Raw genomic sequence first — 19,466 nt, forward strand, 5'->3', positions numbered from 1 at the left:
TGCATGTCTTGGTGGCTGAGGAAACAGCCACCCACTTTACAAGCCCAGTGGGCTCTGTGAGGAAGGCCCCAGCAGCCCGTGTGAGCTAGGCCAAGGCAGGGTGGGAAGCCTGGCCAAGGGGACCAGGGATTGGCTTGGGAACCAAGTGGGAGGTGAGTGAGTGTGTACCTCTTCAAGACCTGAGGGCACTCAACAGTCAGGCAGCTACAAAGGGCCCTTGGCCTTGGGGAGGTAGAGGGGGCAAGGACAAGGCCAGGGGCCCCAGGGGCAGAGCCCCAGCCTGGCTCTAACACACTGCCCTTCTAAATAACTTATATGCATGGCCCATGGACATGAACTAAGGGGGGTGGGATTGCTGGAGGGAAGAGGAGTACTGGGAAGAGAGGAGCAAAGGGAAGAGAAATTGGGACTACTGTAACAACATAATCAATAAAATATACTTAAAAAAAAAAAAAAAAAAAAGATACTGCCCTTCCTGGCTGAACATCAGGCCCTGGGCAGAGGGTCCTGGCGAGGAGGTGGCCCGTGCCCTGGCTCTCTTTCTGCCCCAGAACTGCACCCTCCCTTCGAGGCAGCCTGTCCTCACCAGAGCTTGCCCCCAGCCTGCGTGGCTGTTTCCTTCCCTTATATAGAGTTCTGTTCAGGATCAGAAAAGGAAGTGCGTCGGGTTCCTCGAGGCAAGAAGGGGCCTGTTCCCAGGGACACCTCGAGCTGAGCAGGGAGGGAGAGAGGCAGGTCCCAGCCCAAAGTCTACTCCAGAGAGTGATCCAGAGGTCTGAGAGGGGCCGGGCAATAGACACAGGACAAGGGAGGGGTTTGCGGGGCCACTAGGAAGCACCAGCAGGGGTGAGAAGGCACCGCTGGGCCCAGGGCTTGACTTTCGTCCACTTCCTGGAGCCACAGTCCTGCCCCCACTATGCCTCCTCTTGGACACCCCAGCTTGGCCACTGACAACCACGCTGCTCCCCCAGCTTTGGCGACCCAAGGTTGTTAAGCCAGAAACCAGAATGTCAACCTTGACTCCTCTTTCCCCTCTGCTGGCCCCCACCAAGCCTGGACAATTCCTCTGCGCAAATATCTCTCTCCCAGCCACCCTGAACCCCAGACCCCTTAATCACAGAGATTATTGCAGCAGCCTTCCATGACCCGTCTCCTCGCCCTCCGCCAGTCCTGCCCCTCTTATCAAGTCTGCACTCAGCTGCCAGGGAACTATTTCTTGAATGCCCACCCAGTCATGTCCCTCTCTGCCTCAGTCCTTCCACGGCATCACGGGATGCAGTCCAGATGCCTTAATATGGTGCTCGTGGCCCTGAGGGACCTGGCTGTGGCTCTCCTTTCAGCTCCCTTCCTCACCTCTCTGCCTCCGAGCCCTTGGTCCAGCCAGAGAAAAGCAGTGTCAAGCCCACTTTGATTCCATAGTGCACCCTCTGAGGCAGGGGCTATCAGCACACTTCCCAGATAAGGGAATGAGGCTCCAAGAGGCCGCATGCTTAGGCCAAGGTCACACAACCAGTAGGTCATAGGACAGAGTTCCACTCTGGGGGCACCTGCAGCCTTAGCTCTGCCCAGGGCCACACCAGCCTGCCCAGCTGGGGGCTATAGGAAGAATTTCATGGAGGGCATGTCTTTTGACATGGGCGGGCAGGGGAGAGGGGGACAGTTAGCTGGACCTAGGGCACACACAGAAAAATGGAGAAAGTGGGTCAGAGAAGCAATTCATGGCCACACTGTGCATGGCCTGGAGGGCCAGGCTGAAGCAACTGTCCAGGGCCCTGGAAAAGCCTGATGTCACCAGAGTCGGTGAGAGAGGACTGGGCGAGGGGCAGGGCTGGAGGCCACGTGGCCAGCCTGGAATAGGCATCTACCTCCAAAGAGAGACGTGAAAAGGCTCTAGGTTGGGGCTAGGGGCAGAGACAAGAGCTTCCAGGGATGAAAGAAGAGGAAGGAGCGGCCATACAGCACTGCAGGGCCCAGCCTGGAGGACTCAGAGGAAAAGGGCCTCCGCTGTACAAGTGGAGGCAGAGAACAGGTAATTGGACATATCAACTCCAGAGCTGCCTTCTCCAGAGATCCAAAGAGCAGGGGAAACCTCAGCCCTTCTCCCCGCTGGAGACGGGATGCTCGTTCTGAAGCAGGAGGTCGGGGGACGTGGCTTTGTGTGCACAGACAACACAGCTTCTAGGAAGTTCCTGAAAGGAAGGGACTGTGGGCTGTGGGCAAGGTTAGTGGAACAGAGGGCAGGGACAGGTGACAGGCACGGGAAGGAGACCATGTCTTCATGCAACAACAGTGAGGGGGCGGCCCTTAATACCAGGTTCCCAGCCAGGGAGACAGAAATGGATTCAAATGGCCTGGCCCTGGAGAGGCACTTGCAGCCCAGTGGAGGAGGCAGGCTTGTAAACGGAGAATTATAAAGGAGCCCAGTAACTGCAGGAATGGAAGTGTGAGGAGGGCTATTATTTCACTAGGATTCAAGTCCATCTGTTTTTCCAGAAATCACACCCAGACGGAGAGACTGCCCACCCACCCCACCCCCTCGTGCCCCACTGAGGGCTTCTGTCTCTAGATGAGAACCTCAAGGGACAGAAGTCTTTGACCCTAAGCTGTACTGTGACAGAAAGGCAGGAAGGATGCATGGGAAAAAAATCAAAGCGCCAGGGGGAAACCCAAGAAGGCAAAGGGCACACGAGTTGCCGAGGAGGGGGTAGTGGGTGAGGGAGAGGAGGGGCTGAGCCAGGCCCCGGATGGAGAACTCCAGGACTGGGGGCCACACTCAACCCCACAGGGACATCAGAGGGTCCCTTCGCCTTCTTAAAATGGACCAGAGTCTGCAGGCCAGCTAGGACAATAAGGCCTGCGGGCCTCTCCCTTCCACACATGCTGGTGCCTTGCAAACTGCAGGTGTTCCCGGCCGTGTTCCCAAATCTCAGAAATGGCATCGTTGCTTGTCTGGGGCACCGCCGATTGGCTAACAGCCTCTGAGTGATAAAAACGCTGCCCAAAATGTACTCTGCGATCTTAAGATGCATTCCAATTTCAGAAATATTAAAATGTTGGAAAAATAAAAAAGAACATCTGGGACTTGAAGAACCACCTTAAATTTCTGTTAGTTCTTCAGACTCCCTAAGCTGCCCGCACCATTTGCCCTACACTCCTGACCATCAGGACGTCCTTCCCGACGCCTACCTACCTTCTTTTTTAAAGATTTCAGGCTGGCCAAAAGGAAGAGCAGGGTGAAAAGCAAACCCAACCCCATCTGACCCAGGAGAAACTGCACACCCTCAAGGCCCATTTGGGGCCTTTCTGCTCCCTAAACCCCTAAAGGCCATTTTGCCTCATCACGTCACCCCATAGCTCTCTGAATCTAATGAAAATCTGGCATCTGGAAGCAGGTCCAGTTCTGAAATATTGTACCACCTTCTGTTTGTAGGTCCTCACTTGCAGATTCCTAAACTCACGGAGAGCCCACGGGCTTTCAACCAAAAGGTGAGAGGCGTGACAGAAAAAGCCCCGGACTGGGAGTCAGGCAGGGGCTGAAATACCGCTGTGCCGCAGACCGGCTGCCCAGATCTCACTGAACCTCGTGAGTCTCAGGCTCCTCACCTGCAAAGTGGGGGTACAGAGACCTACTGTGCGGAGTAGTTGGAGGACTAAATAAAGCTGGCTAAGGTCAAAATGCCTGGAACAGAGTACATTCTTAGCAAACGTTAGTTCCCTTCCGTTTGGGCCAGATGATACCATTGCCCTTCTCAGGGCCTCAGCGTCATCATTTGTAGAGCAGCAAACTATATGGCTCCATGCTAAGCAACTCAGGGGTCTCGACTCACCTAATCCTCACTTCAGTCCTGTGAAGAGGTTCTGTTCTTATGCCCACTTTAGAGAAGAAAACACTGAGGAACAAGACCGGAATAAGAACAGGCCGTTCATTGCAACAGCCCCATCACTACCATAAGTCAGAGCTTGGAATAGCATAACCCAAAGCAAAAAGAGTCCCATCGAAAAAAAATCCCTCCTTTTTTTTTTTTTCTGAGCACCTGATACAGCCTCAGCGTCAGTATCTGAAAGCTCACTCGTGTAGAAAACTCCTGGGCCCCAGATGGCAGCAACGTGGGGAATGTGAGCGTTCTGCACAATTAGCGCAAGTCAAGGGCCAGTGTTCTGGAACCCCATCTGCTCTGAGCGGCTGCACCAAGAGCCCCGGAAGCAGGCAGTCCCCAGGGTAGGGCAGCCCAGCCTCATGTTGCTCCTTTAAATCCATCTGTGGCCCAGTTGCAGGAAGCCCCCTCTCTCTCCCAATTAGCAGGCAGCAGAGATTTGAAGCGAAGCCAGCACTGAGGGCCAGCGGAGGCCTGGCTGTCACCGGCATTGTTCGTCTCCATTTGACGCATATCCACCACCCCCAGCACCACCACCACGCCCCCCCCCCCGCAATGTTTCCTTGTTCCCCAGAGAACCTCAGAGATGCATGCATCTGAAACCAGGTCTGGAGGGAAGCGGGGTGGAGGGAGGGGCAGCGGAAGACCTGGCTCTATCTGGCTCTGAAAACACAGACAGATATTAAATGGACAGGAGAGAAAGCTTACATCAGACAGAGACACAATGACCTGGAGACACTGCCAGGGTGCACACACACGGCTCAGACGCCCCAAGGCACACACAGAGCACACAGCAGCAGGACCACTGCCAGGCCCAGATGCAAAGTCACTGCCTGGTGCTCACGGCCCCACCCCAAGCAGAGCGGCACAGACAGGAACACAGCAGCACCGCCAACACACCCACTGGTGGGGGCAGTCCGAGTGGCCCTGAGCACAGTGGATTTCAGGAAGCCCTGGGGGGAAGTGACAAAGCGACCCACAAGGGCAGACGGGGGAGGGCACAGCATGAACCAGCAAAGGTGGGGAATTGGAGTCTGGAAGTTCACCCAGATTGCTCACAGGGGCCTGCCCACCCACTGTGGCTGGGCGAGGGACAAATTTCCTTTGGATTCACCAAAGCCATCTGAGCCCTGCCCATCCTTCTGGAAGAGCAGGTCATGGGTAACGCACATTCATGGAAGCTGGGTAGCAGGTGTCAGACGCGGGATGGCAAGTGTTCAAAGCACAGGGTGGATCTGATAGTGAATAAACATCCTGAAAATTATGGAATGCAGGCGTGCAGCAGGAATTTTAGGGGTGGAGGTGGCGAGAAGGGGCAAAACAGTTTACTATGTACTGTGTACTTCAGACACGGTATCACACGGAATCCTTTCAGCGATATGTACTACAGGCAACACTCCCTTGTTCCATAGGAGGCTACTGAAACTCAGCGAGAACAAGTAAGTTGTTCTGGGTCACTCAGCGATGAGCAGCTGAGCGGCGACTCAAACCCAGGACGGCTAGGCTCTAAAAATCTATACTCCTATAGGGCCAAGCCACCTGGGTGCTCAGAACACAATGTACGGCTTCTGTGGGACCCAGTGGGTGTGGAGGCATCGCTGGTGGGAGGGACTAATTCAGTGAGGCACTCTCTGTGGGGGCAGCGGGTGTGGGCGTGGGGCCTAGACCCCCAGCTTCTAAGGAAGGCAAGGACAGGGTAACTCAGGCTGCTGTGACTCAGTGGCTGGGCCTCTGGGGATCATTTCCGGAGCCCCAGACAGCTCTGCACAGTCTAGGAGCCACCTGCCCAGCAGAGACACTGAGCCATTACTCACAACTGTTACTCACTCTATTCTGCACCCCCCCCCCCCCCCCGGCACATCACTTACTCCCACTCTGTTCCCTGAGAGTGGCCACGGGGAGCCAGCGATCTGCCCGGTTCCCTCCCTTGCTCCGCTAGCTTCAATTTTGCCAGCTCAATTGGGACAGAGACCCAGAGAGTCTGGCCTGCTCAACCCTGACAGCTGTTACCCCAAACTCTTCCAAGAAACAGGCTGGCTGCGTGAAAGAATGGTCACTGTGCAATCCCAGGGCTGCAAGGGACCTCCCAGGATCTCAACTGTCTTCCCAATAGATGCCTAAAGGCCCTCCAGGGCCCCCACCTCCATGCTAGATGGCTTCTTCAATGGTCCCAAGATCAGGAGCCTCTCTGTTCAGAAATATCCATGGACTTGCAGAAATTCAGCACTGGTTAAGACAGAGAAGGCTCTCCTAACTCACCTTACCAATGAGGAAACTAAAGCCCAGAGAGGGGAATGATTTGCTCAAGGTCACACAGTGCCAAAGACCGATGAGAAACAGGCTGACTGACCCCTGCCACCAGGCTCTCTACTGCACTGCCTAGCCCCTTCCTCCTGCCCTGAATCAGGGCAGGCCCCTGAAGTCCACCCTTACACCTTCCTGTTGCAAAGTAGCTACTAATCCCGCAATACTGGAGACAGGAGATCTAACAGCAAGATGGAAAGGGAGGGAAGGAAGTGCAGCCAGACAGGGGTTCGCACAGAGCAATCACTTTCTAACAGAGAAGGGGCATCAGGAGCAGTCTGCCCAGGAGACCCGGAGATGGACCACAGGCCTTCTGAAGGCCCTGGAGCTAAAAGGCCAGGCCCTCTGGCAAGAAATGAAGGGAGGGATTCCTGGGGTCCCAGCTGGGGACTTGGGAGGGTGCTGGCCTCCTTTCTGCTCACCTCTCCTCACCACCAAACCCACCCCCGCCCCTTCACCTCCCACCCCACAGCTGGCCCCTGCTCTCCCAGGGCTCCAGCCTGGAATCCAGGCCTGGCTTCTGCCTCTGCTCCCACGCTCAGCTCAGCTCAGCTCAGCTCAGCTGGCCACAGCACAGGCTGCTGTGTGTGTGCCGGAGGCAGCTCAGAAGGCACCTTCAGAAGAGCTTCATCATCTACCTCTTGCGCTCCCCCATCCTCCTCTGGCAGCTGCACTCTCCCCCTGCACCAACAATGGTAAGAACAATAACAGTAAGAATAACCAAGGGTCATATAACATGCCTCGCATGCAGAGCTAGGTTCTACTGGTTCCCCACATTTTACCAATGAGCAAACTGAAGCACAGGCAGCCTAGGTAAGTTGCCCACAGTCACACAGCCTGCAAGAGATGGGCTCAGGATTCAAACCCAGACAGTCTGGCTGCAGTCTATGACCTTGACCCCCATACCACACTGCCTCTTGGTAGGACCTTGATCCAGGGAGTTAAAGGTCCTGAAATCCCCACTCACTGAGTACCTGCAACAGGCCAGGTACCTGGATTTTGTGACACTCAACACTCCTCTTATCTCTGGACAGGCAGCCCCGTGCAGATATCAGGCCATTTACAGTCAGGCTGAGCACCCACTGTCTCTGAGCCGGCAGGCTCCTCCAACCCAGCTACGAGACACTCCTGTTCATTCATGCATTTAACAAATAGTGAGGGCCTACTGTGTGCCCGGCAGATGGTGACAGATGCCCCCAAAGGAGCCTTTTGGTTCCTTAGAAATATGAGCTGCATGCACGCTGCCCCCACTCCCACCTGCTGCAGTCTGTCCACTCCTGTCTCATGTGGGAAGCCCTGCCAGGAAGGGCTCTCTTCTGGCCTGCACGATCTCCCGGGAAGGGCATTTCAGTGTTTCCTCAGGCTCCTGATCCAGGGAAATGAAGTGGCTCTGGAGAGGATTTCCCATCCCCAGGGGCTGAGGAATTCAAACAGGGGACTCCAGGAATCTCGGCTTATGGCCGGTCCCAGGTCTCCCTGGAGCAGAAGAGCATTCCCAACTGTCCAAATAATCTCCCTAAATAACAAGTTCATCAAGTTTCTCCTATGTTAAAGCTCTCTACTGTTCCCCTCTTTAACTTGGCCCAGGAAATTCCCCACGGCCAGACCCCAAGCTACGCCTCCAGACTCTCTCCAAAGCCTCCCTTTCCACACACACCACTTCCTGTGCCAGGCCCTGAGCTAAGCACTTCACAAACAGCGTCTCATTTCATCCCCATCATCACCCTGTGAGGTGGAATACAAACCCCATTATGCAGACGCAGACACCAAGGCTTGGTCCAAGGTCACACAGCTGGCAAGCTTGGGAGGAAACCCCACACCTGTTTGACTGTAAGACAGAGCTGGAGCCATTGTTTTACCCATATTTACGTGCCTTCCCCAGTGCCTGAAGAAGTCATCATCCCTTTTCCTTCCTGCAGAACTCCTTCTCAACATTCAAAACCCATCTCAAATGGCACCTCCTCTCTAAAGCTTTCTCCACTCCACCAGTTTGCATATACTGCTTTCTATTTGACACCTCTCTGTACTTTGCAGAAACCCTCTGTCTACTCCCCTTTCTCTCCCACTAGACCACAACTCCCTGGCTTTCACAGCCCCATACCCCTGGTACCTTGCCTGGCATAGCACTGATGCCTAAAAAGGCTTTTGAGTGAACTATCAGGGGCTTTATGCACCCAGCCAGACTCAGCTACTTCCAGACAGCCTCCAAAGTGGGTGCACAGTCATTGGCCCTGGTCCAAAGAGCTGCCCCCCAATCACAGTCCAACTCCTAGCCCCTGGGGTAAGGGCTTCTTCTCCCAGTGCCTTTCCTGATGGCTCCTCTTTGCTCAACTAGCTTGGCTGTTTCTGGGAGTCTCAGCCGGTGATTAGGGCCCTAATCAGCAGGACTTCCTGCCAGCTATTGCCAGAGGTGGGGGCAGGGCCAGGAGGGAAGCAAGGTCAATCCAAGGTGAAGTTCAATGCCTGGGACCAAGGGAGGCTCCTGCAGGGAGAAGGATGGACTCACAGACTTCAAGCCCAGAGCCTCTCCAGACCTTTGTCTGACAGGTAAGGATACTGAGGCCCAGCGAGAAAAGGGACTCATCCAGAGTCCAGGGACACAGCAGGAGCACCGCACTTAGGCCACAGGGACCCCAGGGCAGACATCTCTCTCTTACACTTCCCTCAAAGCCTCCTGCCCACCCCTCCACCCTGACCCCAGCACCAAGCCCAATGCTGACCATACAGACTGACTGCTCCCTATAAAGAGCTGTTGTACACACCATTGGATTGCTTGGGTCTGGTCAAGGTCAAGGATCAACTATAAACCCTCTCCTCTAGATGAGCAATAGCCTAGAAATGGAGCAGAGGTGAGCAGGGGCTGAGGAGGGGAAGCAACACAGGGCTGGGCTCAGCCAGCTGTCATCATCATCAACCCAAGCCCATTCCTTCTCCAAGAAAAAGTTTAATGCCTTTTGCAGCTACAACTGGGCGGGCCAGGGGTCCGGAATTGGAGCTTACCCCAACATGACCCGGAGCAAGCCCGGCCTCCCTGGGTGGTAACCAGGCCTAGATGGAGTGTAGCTTAGCAAGCATTGAGGGCTGACCCCTGCTAATGAGGAAGCGGAGGACCTCAGAGAGATCAGGGGCTTGGGATGGACAGGGAGTGTGGCTAGGAGCCGAACCCTACCATGGGTTCAACGCTCACAGCCATACAGCCTGCAGGAAGGGCTGAGAATGGTTCTCTCCTACCGCCTACCAACAAGGTAATAGAACTAAAGTTACAGCAAGGAGCTGCAGATTAGACGTCAGAGAAACCTAAAGGGTAGTTACAGCAGTTTGGGGGGGATCCCACTTTAAAATATAGATGCCACACCTATGAGTATAGCCCCTGGTCAAGAGGAGCCTGCCCAAAGACCAGGGCAGGTCCTTGCCAGGCCTAGGAGTCTCCAATCCACTGACTTTCATCAAGGGATGGGATGGGATCCAAGAAGGGGAGCTTGGACTAGTTTATAATAATACATCTTGTTTACAGTGATGGCAACTTTCTCAGAGTCTGCCATAAACACATATCTGCATCAGCTCCCTGGGCAGACAAGACTTCCGGAGGCCCCCTTAGCTCCCTGCTTCCCCTTATCATAGAGACAGACAGAGAGAAAGAGGGAGAGAAGGAGAGAGAGAAAGAGAGAGAGAATCTTGTCTGGGCTTTGACATTAGAACCCCTTGAAGGAACATGATGCCACCATCTCCTCCACGCTCTGGTCCCATAATCCTCCCATCTTACAGATGGAAACAACCATGATAAGAGAGAAAAGGGTCAACCCAGCAGTGGGCTCCTGGAAGAATACCACCACCACCACCATCATCGCCCATAATAATAACCATTACTAACATTTACTGAGCACTTACTATGTGCCAGGCACTGCTCAAAGTATTTAAAATAGACTAACACTTTGAGCCTCACGACCATACGTGAAGCAGGTGCCATGATTATCCCACTTCACAGCTGAGGAAATGAAGGCTCAGAGAGGTTCAATCACTTGCCAAGGCCACACAGCTAGTCGACGTGGTCATCCAGAGCTGAGCCCCAGCAGTCTGGCTCCGGAGTCGCATGTCCTGCCTCATTCTAGGTTTTTCAGTGAACACAGACCTGCTTCCAGTTCTAATCAATCTACCCCCATCCCAGCCCTGTCTAAAACCCTCGCCCCTCTGCCCCTCCTTAGCCAATCAGTTCCCACCAAGCAGCATTCTGCCAAGCACAGCAAGGATCACCAGGGAGGCAAAAAGCACAGGCCTGCCCTCAAGGGGGTGGTAATCCAGCTAAACACAGGAAGCTTGCAAGGACCAGGAAGACAGAGGGGTCCCATATTCTCTGCTGGAGAAGGCCTAGGAAGGAGGACCTGGATGTAGGATGGGGGACCCCCCCCCAATAGGAAAGGAAGGATACAGTTCTATTCTGGGCTCCTGGAACCCCTTGTCCCCATCAACTCCCCAAGATCCCACCCTTCTGGACCAGAATAAGACGGCTCCTGCCTCCCAGAACACCCAGCCTGAGCGACAGGCTTCCAGCCCTAAAAAGGCAGGGATTACAGAGCCCAGATTAGCCCTGGCTCGGGCACACCACCGCCATCCCACACAGGCTCCATCTGTAGAGATCAGACACCCTTCCCAAGGGAAACCAAGGTGCAGAGAAGTAGGAAGATAGCCAAAGTCACCAAACTGGGTAGAGGCAACAGGGACCCAGCTACGTGCCCTGGGGCTGCTCCCTTCAGTGATGGGAAAGTGCTTCAGGCAATTTGAATGGAGGAAGGAGAAGGAGGTGGGCCGAGTGCGACCATGCATAACGGAAGGTACGCCGAGGGAGGTGGGCACAGCCCACAAAGCTGGCAACCCCAGCGCCCCCTCTACCCTCGTTCCAGCCCAGTGGTGCCCACACCTCTGCATGCCTAATAACCTTGAAATTTAAAAGCGAGGGCCTTGGAGGGACAATGCTAGAGACAGAAACCTGGACTCCAGTCTCCCAAAAACACTCTGTCCCTCTCCCGACACCATACTTATTTCTGATTTGCTTTTTTCACAGTTCAGTGACTGGGAGGGCTTTCCCGCCTGACTCCTCTGCCTCCTTCAATAGACAACCTTCAGCTGGACTTCAGTTTCCCTTCCTGGGGTAAAAGAGATATGTGGCCCCCCAAATAAGCCAAGAAGCCGGAACTGTCTTGAGCTAAGAGCCGTTGCTGACCGCCCCAGCTCCACCCTGACTTCTCTGAGCTCCAGAGCACACTCAGCATCTCGCCCTGCCCCTCACACCCAGCCATTTCTCTTTGGATTTCTGTCCAACCAGAGGGAAGAGCAGCCCCGCCTAGTCCCTGACTCAAGACAAGGGACTGAAGTTAGACACTGGGAGGGACTGTATCCCTGGAAGAAGCCAGGACTGTGCATGGGGCTGCCCTGATTAGAGGCAGGGGGCTGACTGGGGTGGCCTCAGACCCCACTCTTTCAGTCTCCACTAGGGATGAAAGGGGCATCCGCAGAGGAAGGCTGGAGGGAGAAGCAGTCCTGGACAGGAGGCCGAGTGTGGGTCCTGAGCCCACCCTGACAACCCCATCACGGGAAGCCCAAACCTCCAGAGGCCTGGTGTGCCTCTTTAATGGCACCTCCACGCCACCCTTCCCCCTGCAGCTCTTCACCTTGGCAAACAGGGCTGGAGAGGCGGGGCGGGGTGGGGGGGAGTGAGGTGACCGCACCCCCACACTCCTCCTGAGCAGCCCTGGAGAACACAGCCTTGGCTCGTACCCCCTGCTGCTAGTTACACAAACCACTTCAAGCCACCCTGACAACCCGCACTATTTACAAATTTAGAAACTGAGGCTTAGGTAAGAGTTGCCCCTGGGTTGTTCTACATCTCGGATCTTGGCACCCCTGCTCTGCCTACCATCTCCAGGCAGGCTGGGGAGGCCCCTTCTTAGGGGGCAGGCAAGCTGCCCAACCTCGAAGCAACCCTCCCTTCCCCCATCCCGGCACACTGGCCCCCAGGTAGCCCCTCCAAGGGGGACATGGGTTCTAACTTCAGAGGGGTGGGCGTAGAGGTCTGTGTTGCTTCTGACCCCTCCGTTTCCCAGTGTCACAGAGCCCACAGGTCTGCTCCAGATCGCATGGAGTTAACCAGCAGGGCGAGGCATAGAGCGGGAAGAGAGGAATCGGAAGAAACTCAGAATCTTTGCAGGAAGCAGCTGGGGCAGACCTGGTGGGTGGTTGAGCAACGGGTGTGAGGGCAGAGAGCAGGCTCTCTGTTCCCCAAACACTAGAGGGGATGCCCCTGGCCTGCAAGGTCCTCATCTGTGCCCACCCCCTACCCCCCAGCCAGAGACTACCACCCTCCTGCTCTCTTATTCCGGGTGTCAGAGAATTTCCCAACTCCAAGAATCCCAGGACCTCAGCATCCCCAAGAGACCTTCAAGTTCATCTCTTCTAACCACATCCCAGCTCAGGAATCCTTCCAAGCTGTTGTCCAGCCTCTGTCTGAACTGCCTCCCAAGACGGGAAGCTCACTACCTTACAAGGCAGCCCATTCTCTCGCTTGTTAGAAAGCCCTTCATTACCCTCATGCCAAGCTTCCTTCACCAAACACAAACCCATTCTGCCCCTCTGCTCCCTGTTCCTACCTCAGAAGAAACAGAGCTCCCAGACGCCAAAGTTCCGGTCACAGTCCATCAGTGACAAGAAGGTGGTCACCAAATGGTGACCCCACCTCAGAACTCAGCTGCACCCCAGCCCACTCTCTCTACCTGGCCACCAGCATTCTGTGTTTATCATTCTCACACCACAGCCCCCATGGAAGATTCTGAACTGGGGCTTTGAGGAAAGTGAAGAGTGTAGAAGTATGAGATGAGGGATAGGGAAGGACAGCCAAGGGGTTCAAGGCCCCCTGGCTAGAAGCAGAGGTTCCCAAGTTGCCTCCTCCACCACCCAAGAATTCTCTTTTCCAGATCAAAGTCCCGGCTCCCAGCACTGGCAGATCTGTTAGACCAGCTGAGACCCTCCCAGGCCCCCGCCCTCCGTGGGCAGCAGAGTCAAGGCCAACACCAAGTGGGATCCCAGCACTGGTCCCACTTGAAGCCCTCCCACCCAGCTTCCCAACCGGATCCAGGACCAGGTCCTCCCTTCCACACCCTTTGGCCAGAGGGGTTGGGCCGAGGGTGGCTCAGCTCTGAGGTTCTGGGGGAAAGCAAGGGTGGGGGGGATAGAAGTAGCCGCCAGCTGGCAGGGGTAGGAGCAACTTAAGTCCAAATCAGAGCCACAATGGTCCCCACCCCACCCAGGAAGCTTCAGGAAGGGGCCCAGCAGAGATTCAAGGAAAGAGAGTGTCCTTCCTGACCTTCTTGCCCACTCCCCGCCCCCCAGTTTGGCTTTGCCACAAGGAACAGGTGCTAGGGTTTCCAGAAAGGCCCCTGTACCCCAAAGACTCTGAACCCTAGCTCCAGTTCCCCTTCCTAGCTTCACCCCACTACCGCCCATTCTGCCTCCCACTACCAAGCACCCATCCTGTCCTCTAACCCCATTCACCCCCTGCAGGGAGCCCAACTTGGGAGCACAGCAGGCTTCTCCTAGTCAGTCACCCCTCGGTCACTCCCCTCCCAATTTCCTCTTCTAGGACAGTGGACAGACACCCTCAAAACAACTGGGTAGGCAGTCCTGGCCCTGGTCCTGAAGTGGGAGCTGAGGGACAGACACTGAGATTAGCTCTGTATGAATTCTCCAGCTTGGGAAGGGGTGGCAGGCAGGGCATCCGAGGGTCAGGGGTGGGGGGAAAGGAAGGAGAGGGGAGTGAAAGGCAGCTGTATGTGTCTGTTCATTAACCACCTGGATTAGCCATTTCTGCCCAGAGGGGTGAGGAAGGAGTAAGAAGCAGATTGGGGGAGGGCGGCAGGGGGCACTCATGCCAGGCTATGCCCACGGCAAGGAGCGTGGACCCACGCTGAGAGAAGTGCTTTTAACTCCCACCTTCCCAGGCCGGCCAGACTCTCCCTTGCAGCTGTGGCCAGCCCTGGGGAGATGAGAGACGGGAGCAGGGATAAGCCCAAGGGGGAAAAAGCTGTCCTGTAATAGCTCCAGCGGGTAGCAGGGAAAGAACTAAGAGGGAAAACGCCTGCTCTTCTCGAGGTCCTCTTCACCAGGGCAGCCCCATGATGGGCAGGCAGGTGGGGAAGAGAGTGCTAGAGACTAAACACTCCCAACCTCCCCCTTTCTGTGGTAGAGGTGTCCTCCCCACTCACTTCTGCTGGCAGGGGTCTACAGCCACTCACACGAGCAACTTCCCCAGCAAACAAAACTCCTTTGAACGTGCCTCTCTCTGAGGCTGGACAACCACACCCCAGACATCCCTGCAAAAACCTCAGACACATCTGAAGAAGGCACTGACAGGTTGGCCTGAGGGGTCAGCCTACCCCACAGACATGTGACCAGGAGGGCTAACCTCCTCCTCCCCTAATTTATGCCCTGATTCATGGCCTGACAGCATCTGCGAGCACAGCCCAGCAGCACCCACACACCCCACACTCACCTTTCCGGCAGAGGAACCCCTGGGTGGGGTGGGCATCTGAGTTCACGGGACAGAGTGGTAGGTTAGTGATGGGGCAGCAGCTGTAGCTGGCAAGAAGCTGGTTGCTGAGAGGAGGGCGTGAGTGAGCCTTGTGGCCAGGCGGGGAGCGGGCACAGAAGCAGAGCTGGCCCCAGGGCCACTGCTGGGAGCAACTGAGTGAGGGCGCTGCTCCCCCAGCTCCCTTCCCCGGGCGGCAGCGGCAGGCGGCAGGCGGGCAAGCAACGCACCGCCTTCTTCCCGGAGCCGGCCAGCAGCCCGCCCCACGGCCGCCTCCTTTAACCCCTGCAGCACTCACGCCCAGCTCTGGCCAGGCTGGCAGTGGCAGGGCACAGGCACCCAAAGCAGGACATGCCGAGAAGTAGAGCCTCCCTGTCCATCAGCCACTGGCCCAGCAGCCTCCCTGGGGACCCGCAGGGAGGGGCCAAAGAGCTTGCAGGGCAGAGGTGGGAAAAGGGGGCAAAATCCCATGGGAGAGACCCAACTGCCTTGAAATGGCCAAAGGGCTGATGGGTGGGGAAGTATGTTTGGTGAGATGATGATGATGATGATGATGATGATGATGATGATAAAAAACAGCAACTCTCAACTTTTATAGAGCACTCATTTTGTGGCTGGTGACCAAGAATCTCACTTCTGAATCTGCTTTTTCCTTATGGATATTTGTGACTGTACATGCAAAAGTGATTTGAATTGAACTCTAGTTAATTAAATGCATGCTTCAATCTCCTTTCAGTGAACGCATCAAAAAATAAATGAATCGATGGATGGACAGAGAGAAATGAGAGAGAGCAAATATGCCAAAGTTTTCACTATAGAACCCAAGGCATTTACCATAAGTTCCTTTCAACTTTTTTATATGTACAGATGGCTTTATAACTTAAAATATTGGGGGAGATGAGATCTGAAAAGTCTGGAGTACTGAATGAATGATAAAAGTGAAGAAGCAGATAAGATTATTTTGAGGGAAAGGGAAAAGTCATTTGCTGCACACCTATTGAAACCAGGCTCTTGAACACTTTCTCACTGAATCTTGGAATCACCCTGCTATTTTAGCTGAAGAAAGTGATGTTTGAGCAGTTAGGTGACTTGTCCAAAACAACACAGGATGGTATAGAGTGAGAGCTTAGACCTGACAGGTTGACTCCCAAGCCAAGCTCCTCACCACCCAGCCCTTCAGAAACTGAAAGGCCCTTCTTGTCCCAGTGCTGGCCACCTTTGTGTGAGGTCCTAGGCCAGGGGCCTGATCCATGGGCCTCAGTGTGCCCTGCTGCACGATGAGATTGGAGCAAAGGCAGTCAACATCTTCTCCAGTACTAACTCACCGATTTTATTAATTCAACCAAACCATTCCCCAGGCTTCAATCTTCCAAAGAATAAAGTGACAGGGGAGACCCAGAAGGGTCTAACATGGGGGCACGAGAGTAACAAGGGAGATGGTCAGCATTTTAGAGAGCTGTTCCCCAACCCCATCCGTGGCAGTGAAACCCTTGAGGATGGGTGGGAGAGGGGCACCTTCTCAGGACCTGATGGGGGAAAGGCGAAGATGGAGGTGTCAGTATACCCACCTCCCATCTCCAGAGCAAGATGACCTCATCCCTTCCCAAGTGGGAAGAGTCTGGGTTCCCAGAGTCCCAAATTTCAGCATCTCACAACCTACCAGCCTTAACAGCAGCCTCGATCGGTGAGCAGCCGGGTATTGCCAGAGAGAGGAGGACCGAGGCCCCACATAACATGCCTCTGAGACTGTTGGACTAAGTCGGGAAACCTGGCCCAGGTCTCGCTGGCTCCCTGCCCAGCCCTCTCTGATCCCAACTCTGGGGCAAAGGTGACTCCGAATAGCCTTATCCTGCCTAACCTCATGCCTCCTGCAGACCAAGGTCTGCTGTTGGGCTTGGATCAGCCCTAGTCAGGGGACGGAAGTGAGGACTCCATATCAACCACCTAGGCTACTCTACAGGTAGGTGGGGAGTCTGTTATAAAAATGAAAGGTGCCCCTTTCGTTTTGGAGGGTCATGGCACAGCAGAAGAATCATCCTTCCCATCTCTACTTTCCAACCCACACCCACTGTCATCCTGATTGACATCTAATAGTCCCTGCCCCAACCCACCACCCATCCCGCCCCACCTCTACAGCAGGACATTCGGAGCCCTCAGGGATAGCTCTGACTCTTGAGCCTACTTGTCACAAGGCTCCCTCTTCTCCACATCAGCGTTCAGGGCTCAACTGAAAAGCCACACCCTTCATGGATCCTCCTCCAATGGTACCAGTTGGTAGATAACCTTCCCCTCTGAAGAGCCAAGGCTCTTGCTCATATACTAATGACAAGACATACCCTTGTTGGGTGCACTTCTGTATCTTCCACAGAGCAAAGATTTAGTTATCTTTTCCCTCCCCTCTCGTAGTTTGTCCAGTGCCTAGCAGAAGCTTGACTCATGATGGACTCTCAATAAAGATGTTCCAAATAAGTGAACGAAGAGACGGATGGATAGGTGATCAGTTAAGAATTAAACAAATGGGCACTTTTAATGCTTAATTTCTCACAAGGCTGTACCAAGATCATTGTTGGCAGACTTTTATCTTCAAAGCTATATAATCACAGGCAGAAAAACTGGCCATGCTAAGGAAGACATGGGAACCATTAGACAAACACATGATGTTCTGAGTGTATCCCACCCACCCCAGGTTTGCGGCAGATTCGGGGGACTCTGAGAGACACCCTTCTCCAGCTGCTCTCAAGGAGGTTTTGGTGGTAAAACATTCCATGCCCCATCCCAACATCACCCCCTTTCCCAGCACCTGGGCACAGAACCGTGAATTCAGCAAGTCTCTAGAAACCACACAGACAGGAAGTCAAGGAGCTAGAGGATTTCAAAGAAGAGGAGCAGCTTCCCCTTTATGTCCGAGAGCTGTCCCACAGCTGATCATCCACCACCGGCTTTCCCCACTGTCTCTCCCACCATCATTTACACAAGCAGACACACAGCGAGAACTGCTTTGTGCTGAACCCTGTTCAGCCCCTTTTCTCTCCCCTCCCCACGCCTCCTCCTCCTAACCAATGAAGATTCAGAATTCCCAGGGTTTCCCATCTCCCATCCCCCAGTCCCCTCCCGCCTCGCCTCCCTTGCCTCTGGAGCCAGCCCAGACCCCTTCCCCTCCTCCCTCTCTCCCTTCCTCCCTCTCTCCCATCCCCATGTGCAGCACTGCACATCTGGTTCCAGTTGTGGTTGGTCCGTTCAGGGGTAGGCCTGGGGGTTTCTCATAAAACTGAATAACATGAGTGTTGGAGCCTAGTGGAGCTGGGGGATGGGAGGGCAGGAGGCCTTTGGGGGCAGAGGGGGAGAAGACGGCTGCTAGGAGGCAGGGAGGCAGGCAGAACCCAGACAGGAGCAGGGCAGTGCCTGGCATCTAGTGAGCAGTCAATGGATGCCTGTTCAAGGAAGAGAGAAGCTGGAGAAACAGAGGGCAGGAGCACCAGGAGGAGCAAGAGTGGGACAAAGAGAGGGTCAGAAGCAGGGACCCAGAAGGAGGAAAGGGACAGAACTGGGGGTGGTGGTGGTGGCTGTGGAGCCACAGAGAGGCCATTGAGAAAAGCAGGGAAAATGAATTGTATGTGTTGGGGCCAGGTGCTGAGTTAGGCACTTTGTTTGGGGAAGGAGGGGACACGACAGAAAGGAAGACAGAGGGACACAGAGAGAGGAGAAAGGACAAAGATAAAGTCAAGAGAAAGAGGGCCCAAGAGTGTTGAATCCAGATTTCCCTGGCCTCTCAGCCCCACCACTGTGGGGGGTGGGGGTGGACCCAGAACTGTTCTCGTTTCTTCCTTCATTTCATTTTAATCAGTACTTAAGTGCCTATTCTTTCCCACATGCGTTTCTGTGCTGGACCCCAGTAAAGCCTGGGAAGTGGCTATGATTCTTATTCCAGTCTTAGAGGTGGGCTCAGAGCAGTTGAGTGATTTACCCAAAATTCCAGAGCAGCTGATGAAAGGGACAGAATTTGAATCTACATCTTCCAACTCAAGACTGTGTCACCACATGACATGAGTGAGAATTCCTTAGGTCCCAAGGCTCCCTCTGGAAGGCATCGTGTCATGTGACCTACACTCTCAAGGGGACAGATTCCCAGGTTCTTACACAGCTAAGGGGAAGCTCCCTCTGAGCTGAGCTAAGGGTTGACCACAAACACCCATCTTCCTAGGATGGGGCTGCAGGAGCTCCCCACTCTAGTGTCCTTGGCCCTCTCCACTCCAGAGAAGGCAGGGCCACATGCCCACATCCCAAGACACGAGGCCCTGAACCTCAGAATCCTGCTGAACCCAACATGCAGAAAGCTGGGGACCAGGCCCTGGGGGGATCACCCTAGGCATCTGGTCAGCCTCTGTGCATTTGGGTTGCACCATCTCCTTTCTGACCATCACCCCACCACACACACTCCCACAGCTGGAGGTGAGTTTGGGCTGTCCCCTAGGATGCTTTCATCTCAGAGTCACTCTTGGGGACCCCTCCCCCTTTGCCAGGGGTCTCCCATAGCAGACTCCAGAAGCCGCACCCTACCCTGTTGCTCCACAGACAGAGCCCCTCTCCCTCCCTTCCTTCCTGAGGTGGGGCTCCACAGCCCAGGTCACTGGTCACTTCCCTTTCTGTTTGTCATCCCTAACACTCAAGGCCAGGCTGAGGCTGGAACAGGGACACCCTCTCCTCACCACGGT

General features: G+C 54.8%; 1 protein-coding gene across 1 annotated transcript in view; it reads right to left on the minus strand.

Moving 5' to 3' along the window:
• TNS1 (tensin 1) overlaps positions 1-19,466 on the minus strand; it is a 215,614-nt gene that overhangs the window by 113,378 nt on the left and 82,770 nt on the right. The gene's annotated exons all lie outside the window — the stretch shown is intronic.

The sequence above is a fragment of the Furipterus horrens genome, unplaced genomic scaffold (genome assembly GCF_987537825.1).
Source record: "Furipterus horrens unplaced genomic scaffold, mFurHor1.1.pri manual_scaffold_1, whole genome shotgun sequence".
Lineage (NCBI taxonomy): Eukaryota > Metazoa > Chordata > Mammalia > Chiroptera > Furipteridae > Furipterus > Furipterus horrens.